We start from the raw sequence: 6,404 nt of genomic DNA on the forward strand, positions 1-6,404 counted from the left end.
CTTGTCCCCTCCGCCGCGCCGCCCCGGCCCCGCCGCCGCTCCGGAGGCCCGCAGACTGTGGCGCGAGCCGGCGCGCCGCGGCTCCTGGTCCGCCGGGCGGGCGGGAGTGGGCGCGGCCTCCAGCCAATCAGGGCGCGGCTCGAGCGGGCACCGTGGCCGCGCGGCGCCCCCTGCCGGCATGATCGTGGCCCCGCGCGGCCGTCCAGCCCCGGGACAGTCCGGAAAACCGCGGGCGGGCTCGCCGAAGGGATGCCCAGGTCAGTGCAGCCGCTCATTCGTGTCCGACCCTTTGCGACCCCATGGACTGCAGCACGCCAGGCCTCCCTGTCCATCACCAACTCCCAGAGTTTACCCAAACGCATGTCCATTGAGTCAGGGATGCCATCCAACCATCTCATCTTCTGTTGTCCCCTTCTCCTCCCGCCTTCAATCTTTCCCAGCATCAGGGTCTTTTCCAATGAGTCAGTTCTTCTAATCAGGTGGCCAAAGTATTGGAGTTTCAGCCTCGGCATCAGTCCTTCCAATGAACACCCAGGACTGATTTCCGCAGGGTTCCCCGTTACGGTCCTCTGCTCACCCAGGTGCACATCGCCACCTGGCCGTTGCTTGTCAGGCTGCACGGCTGCTGTGATGTCAGCACCCAGACCACTCTGGAAGTCCCACCAGGACGAGCATCTCTGCTGGGCCACACTGGGGCACTGTGGAGCGGCTCTCAGCCTGCAGGCGTTTGTTCCCCATTTCTCGACTCTCCACGTCATCAGGGCTTCTTCTATCCCACCTCCTCCGGCTTCGCAGGGTAGGAGGGCCTTCTCAGGGACCAGGGGATCTCCGGCAGGATGCTTTGCTCTGATTCACCAGGTGTTCTTTGCCCCAGTGCCCTTCAGGGAATTGGATTTTGAAACTTAAAACTTTTCTCCTACTTACTCTTGAAATCCTGTCCCTGAGAAACATCCACTGCTATAGCTGCCCAGTTTGGGAAAAGTTATGGGAAATAGCAGGTGGAAAAAAATGAAGTACCACTGGCTAATCTTTCAAAATCATACCATTCTGCATCATATGTAATCCTCACCAAACTGTAGCTCAGAGAAGGTGAGCCACTTGCCTAAAGACACACAGTTTCTACATTTGGGAATAGAAGTATTAGTAGTTGTGATCCCAGGAGCAGACTTGAGCAAGAAGGGTCCAGCCAGAAAAGAGAGACGCACTCAGAGAGAAGGGAATGATGAGTGGTATATAAGAACCGACTTACAAAGGCGTGGATGTGATTGGGAAGCGTCCGGAACCAGCAAGAGCAAAAAGCCATTAGCCCCCTGGAGGCAGAGGGAGGGAACTGTGGTGGCTGAGCCTGAAGCAGCAGAAGCTGCAGAACGCATCCCAGGAGGGAGCAGAAGGAAAACCCAAGCCTTCGCTCTCCTTGCTCTCCCACACCCTGCCAGTGGCTGTCAGTGTGGAACCCAGAAGTCCTTGGGGCCTGGCAGGGGTACGCCGGGGTCAGATTCTAATGGCTTGTGAGAGCCAACTGTTAAATGATCAGTAATGTGAGCCAGTTGTTAAAAGCTATTGTTAGGAAATAATTCCAGTAGTCATGTACAGATGTGAGAGCTGGACCGTAAAGAAGGCAGAGTGCCAAAGAATTGATGCTTTTGAACTGTGGTATTGGGGAAGACTTTCAAGCCTACAAGGAGATCAAACCAATCAATCCTAAAGGAAATCAGTCCTGAATATTCATTGGAAGGGCTGATGCTGAAGCTGAAACTCCAATACTCTGGCCACCTGATGCAAAGAGCCAACTCATTGGAAAAGACCCTGATGCTGGGAAAGATTGAGGGCAGGAGAAGAAGAGGGAAACAGAGGATGGGATGATTGGATGACATCACCAATTCAATGGACACGAACTTGGGCAAACTCCAGGAGACTGTGATGGACAGGGAAGCCTGGCGTGCTACAGTCCACAGGGTCGCAAAGAGTCAGACACAACTTGGTGAATGGACAAACAAGGAAATAATAGCCAGCTATTATTAAAAATGAAATAATATATGTTTACCATTAATTATACAAAAATGAAACAAACATTTAAAAATCACTTCCTAATTAGTTTAGTGCCTTTTACTCTTATCTGTTCTTGAAGTTATTCATGTCTTGAAGTTAGTGAACTTATTCTGTCTGTAGGACAGAAATGCTACATAACCCATGCTACTTGTCCCTACCCAATTCCTCATTCACTGCCTTCATTTTGGTAGCTGAGTGTTCAGACTGCAGAAAGCAGTAAATGGTTTGCTAATCGTCAACTTGATTTATTATTCTGTCGATTGTCTAGACTCAAAGAAGTGAGGGAGAACATGTTAATAATGCAGTGAAACTCATGTGTTGTGTCTGAAAGTAGTGAATTTCGCCAGCACAAAAATTTGAGGACATATCCTTCCAGTGTTTCAAAATTATTATCCGAGTTAGCAAAGAAGTTGCTTCCAGTTAAGAATAACGTTACTTGTTTATTTCACCTTAGTTTTTTTTTTGTTAAGGTAAACAAAAATATCAACCAACATTCATGTCATACTACACTCATTTATCAATTACAATCACAGATTGATGAGGGACACCAGAGTTCTCTAAAAATCAATGAATGCGTTCTGCAGGAATCAATGTGCTATATGGAATTTATGATAAGAAGTATAGTATACGTCATTATTGTTTGTAATAAAAAAAGTAAAATTGCCCCAATGTAGCTGCCATATAAACAAATACACTTTTATGTTAACAGTTTAAAGCCAATAAAAGAGAACTGCAGTCCTCATTTTATTTTTGACATCCTTCTGTTCAAAATAGTGGGAAATCTAAGCTGTAGGAAAGAATATATATATGCATATATATTTTTTGTACATACCTATAAGTGTATGTGATTAATAAAATCATTTTTACCTTGAGGTTTTAAAATTGCCTGGAAACATTTTTTCCAGAATCGGCCCAATATAGAAGAAATTGCTCCCCACTGCGGTAAAACGCCGAGAAGGCAATGGCAGCCCACTCCAGTACTCTTGCCTGGAAAATCCCATGGATGGAGGAGCCTGGTAGGCTGCCGTCTATGGGATCGCAGAGTCGGACACGACTGAAGCGACTTAGCTGCAGCAGCGGTAAAACGATGGTTTAGATTTTTCTCTTAACCACAGCCCCCTCTGACAGGCTAAACACCTCCAGAATTATCTACCGCTGCTGCTGCTGCTGCTGCTGCTAAGTCGCTTCAGTCGTGTCTGACTCTGTGCGACCCCAGAGACGGCAGCCCACCAGGCTCCTCCGTCCCTGAGATTCACCCAGGCAAGAACACTGGAGTGGGTTGCCATTTCCTTCTCCAATGCATGAAAGTGAAAAGTGAAAGTGAAGTCGCTCAGTCGTGTCCGACTCTTAGCGACCCCACGGACTGCAGCCTACCTGGCTCTTCCATCCATGGGGTTTTCCAGGCAAGAGTACCGGAGTGGGCTGCCATTGCCTTCGCCAATTATCTACCACACCTGTTACCAATTTCAGTGAAAACGGGACTCAGGGATATCAGAGAACTGGAGACAAGAACGTTCCATTTTAGCCTCACTTACTGATTTCAGTGGGCTGATACATGCTTGTCACCAGCTGAACAAATGCACGGCGGTGGGATGCCCAGATCTCTGTCAGCTGCCCTTGAGCCTTGAGCCCGAAGGAGAAGCGGGAATTTTCTCGACTTCCCGGCAGGCGGCGCTGCCTAAGGACGGCGAGCGCACACAGGTCTCCAAGGCCGCTCCTGGCAGGACGCCCTGCTCTGCCCTGCTCTGCCCTGCTCTGCCTGCCTCCGTCCTGCTCTGCCCTCCTCTGCCTGGCTCTGCCCCCCTCTGCCCTCCTCTGCCCTGCTCTGCCCGCCTCTGCCCTCCTCTGCCCTCCTCTGCCCTCTGCCCTCCTCTGCCTGGCTCTGCCGCCCTCTGCCCTCCTCTGCCTGGCTCTGCCCCCCTCTGCCCTCCTCTGCCCTGCTCTGCCCGCCTCTGTTCTGCTCTGCCCTCCTCTGCCCTCTGCCCTCCTCTGCCTGGCTCTGCCCCCCTCTGCCCTCCTCTGCCCTGCTCTGCCCGCCTCTGTCCTGCTCTGCCCTCCTCTGCCCTCTGCCCTCCTCTGCCCTCTGCCCCCCTCTGCCCTCCTCTGCCCTGCTCTGCCCGCCTCTGTTCTGCTCTGCCCTCCTCTGCCCTCTGCCCTCCTCTGCCTGGCTCTGCCCCCCTCTGCCCTCCTCTGCCCCCCTCTGCCCCCCTCTGCCCTCCTCTGCCCTGCTCTGCCCGCCTCTGCCCCCCTCTGCCCTCCTCTGCCCCCCTCTGCCCTCCTCTGCCCTGCTCTGCCCGCCTCTGTCCTGCTCTGCCCTCCTCTGCCTGGCTCTGCCCCCCTCTGCCCTCCTCTGCCCTGCTCTGCCCTCCTCTGCCCCCCTCTGCCCTCCTCTGCCCTCTGCCCTCCTCTGCCTGGCTCTGCCCCCCTCTGCCCTCCTCTGCCCTCTGCCCCCCTCTGCCCTCCTCTGCCCTGCTATGCCCACCTCTGCCCTGCTCTGCCCGCCTCTGTTCTGCTCTGCCCTCCTCTGCCCTCTGCCCTCCTCTGCCTGGCTCTGCCCCCCTCTGCCCTCCTCTGCCCTGCTATGCCCACCTCTGCCCTGCTCTGCCCACCTTTGACCTCCTCTGGCCTTCTCTGCCCTGCTCTGCCCTCCTCTGCCCACCTCTGCCCTGCTCTGCCCTCTTCTGCCCTGTTCTTCTGCCCTGCGCGAGGTAGATGGTTGCAGAGCAGGCACCCAGGCCGTTTCCCCGGAAGCCCCAGAAGCTGCACGGGGCCGGAGGACATGCCTTTTCCACCGGCCCCAGGACTGGGCTGGAGAAATGGGAACAGCTGGTCTTTGCTTGGAGAACCTGGAGTCGAGTGGCCAGTGGCCGGGGGCCCTCCCAGGGGTGGTGGAACAGTTGGGGGTGGGGAGGGAACAACGAAAGAATTCCCCCACCCCCACCCCCTATCCACCAGAGAAAGGGGAGGCAGGCAGAAAGCCAAGCCAGAAAGGTATTCCTGACTTTTGATGCTAAACATGCAGGCTCTGGAGGCTCGGGGATGCGACGGTAGAGAGACAGCTCGGAGGGACGGCAGAGCAGGTGGCTGGAGAGACAGGGTTTCCAGAGAGATGAGGAAAGACCCCCTCAGGTGGGGGTGGGGGAGAGCGATGAAGGGGACCGCTGAGAGCACGGTAGTTCTTGAGGGGCTCTGGAGAGGGGGCCCCTGTGCCCCTTCCCGGGCAGACCTGCACGGAGACAGCACCATGCCCCATCGTGGGCCAGGAGCAGGGCCGTGGGCCGCCTGCCCCATGCCCCGGGGAGCTGGCAGGCTGAGGGGGAGGGAGGGCCTTTCTGAAGTGCCCGCTTCCAGCGTGGGTGAGGCCAGAGCACAGCACCCTTCAGAAGGGGCAGAGGACCTGAGGGAGGCCCCCTGAAGGACGGGTGATGCCAAGAGAGCCGGCTCTCGGGTGCCTGTGTGCAAGTTAGGAAGAAGGGCACGGAGGCGCCCAGGTCCATAACTAGTCTGCAGGTGGGTCCTTGGTAGGAAAGCTAGTCTGCGGGTGGGTCCTTGCTAGGAGGCGGCCCTGCCCCACACCCACAGCTTAGCAGGTCAGCACAGGCGGGGGTTCAGTCCCCCTTGCGCAGTTACATTTGTACAGTGGACCACCCGCTTAACTGTCCCTGGGGGCCCACCGTCCCAGTCTTTGCCTACGTGTGTGAAGACCTTGGGCTTGGATGCCAGCACAGACAGGTGCCATAAGGTCCAGGGAGGTCCCCAGTCCCCTGTGCCTCGGCCCTGTGTAAGTCTCTGGTGCAGCCCCAAAGGGACCTAGAACCTTCGACTGATAGACGTTGAGTCTCCATCACCCTGCTGGGACTTGGGGCCCTGAATAGAAAATAGGTTGAGACACAGAGTGAACCAATCTGCCGTGACTCCCTACATACCCAGGTTTGTGAGCTGGGAGGCACGTGTGCCGCCCAGCAGGTCTGGCCAGGGAGCAGATGAAGCAAGAGAATGCAGGGGCCACCTGGAAGGTCTGAGCCGGGCTTGGTGACACGAGGGGACAGAGCTTCCTCGTGCCTGGCACCTACCAGCTGTGTGGCCATGAGCACAGCCAACCTTCCAAGCAGCATCCTCATCTGCGTGACAGTGAAGGCGAAGTAGCTCATGGAGAACCCCTGGGTTTGGGTCCCTACTGTGTCCCATCTGGACCCTCACCGTGCCAGGCACTGTTCTGAGCTCTTGATGTGGATTTACTCACATCATCAGCACCACTAGGAAGCAGGTTCCAGCAGCTCTGCTTCAGTGATGAGGAAAGGGAGCCGCAGTGCGTTTTTCTTGGCCAGGGCCAGGCAAGTAGCAAGTGACAGGAT

This window comes from Capricornis sumatraensis, chromosome 19 (genome assembly GCF_032405125.1).
Source record: "Capricornis sumatraensis isolate serow.1 chromosome 19, serow.2, whole genome shotgun sequence".
Lineage (NCBI taxonomy): Eukaryota > Metazoa > Chordata > Mammalia > Artiodactyla > Bovidae > Capricornis > Capricornis sumatraensis.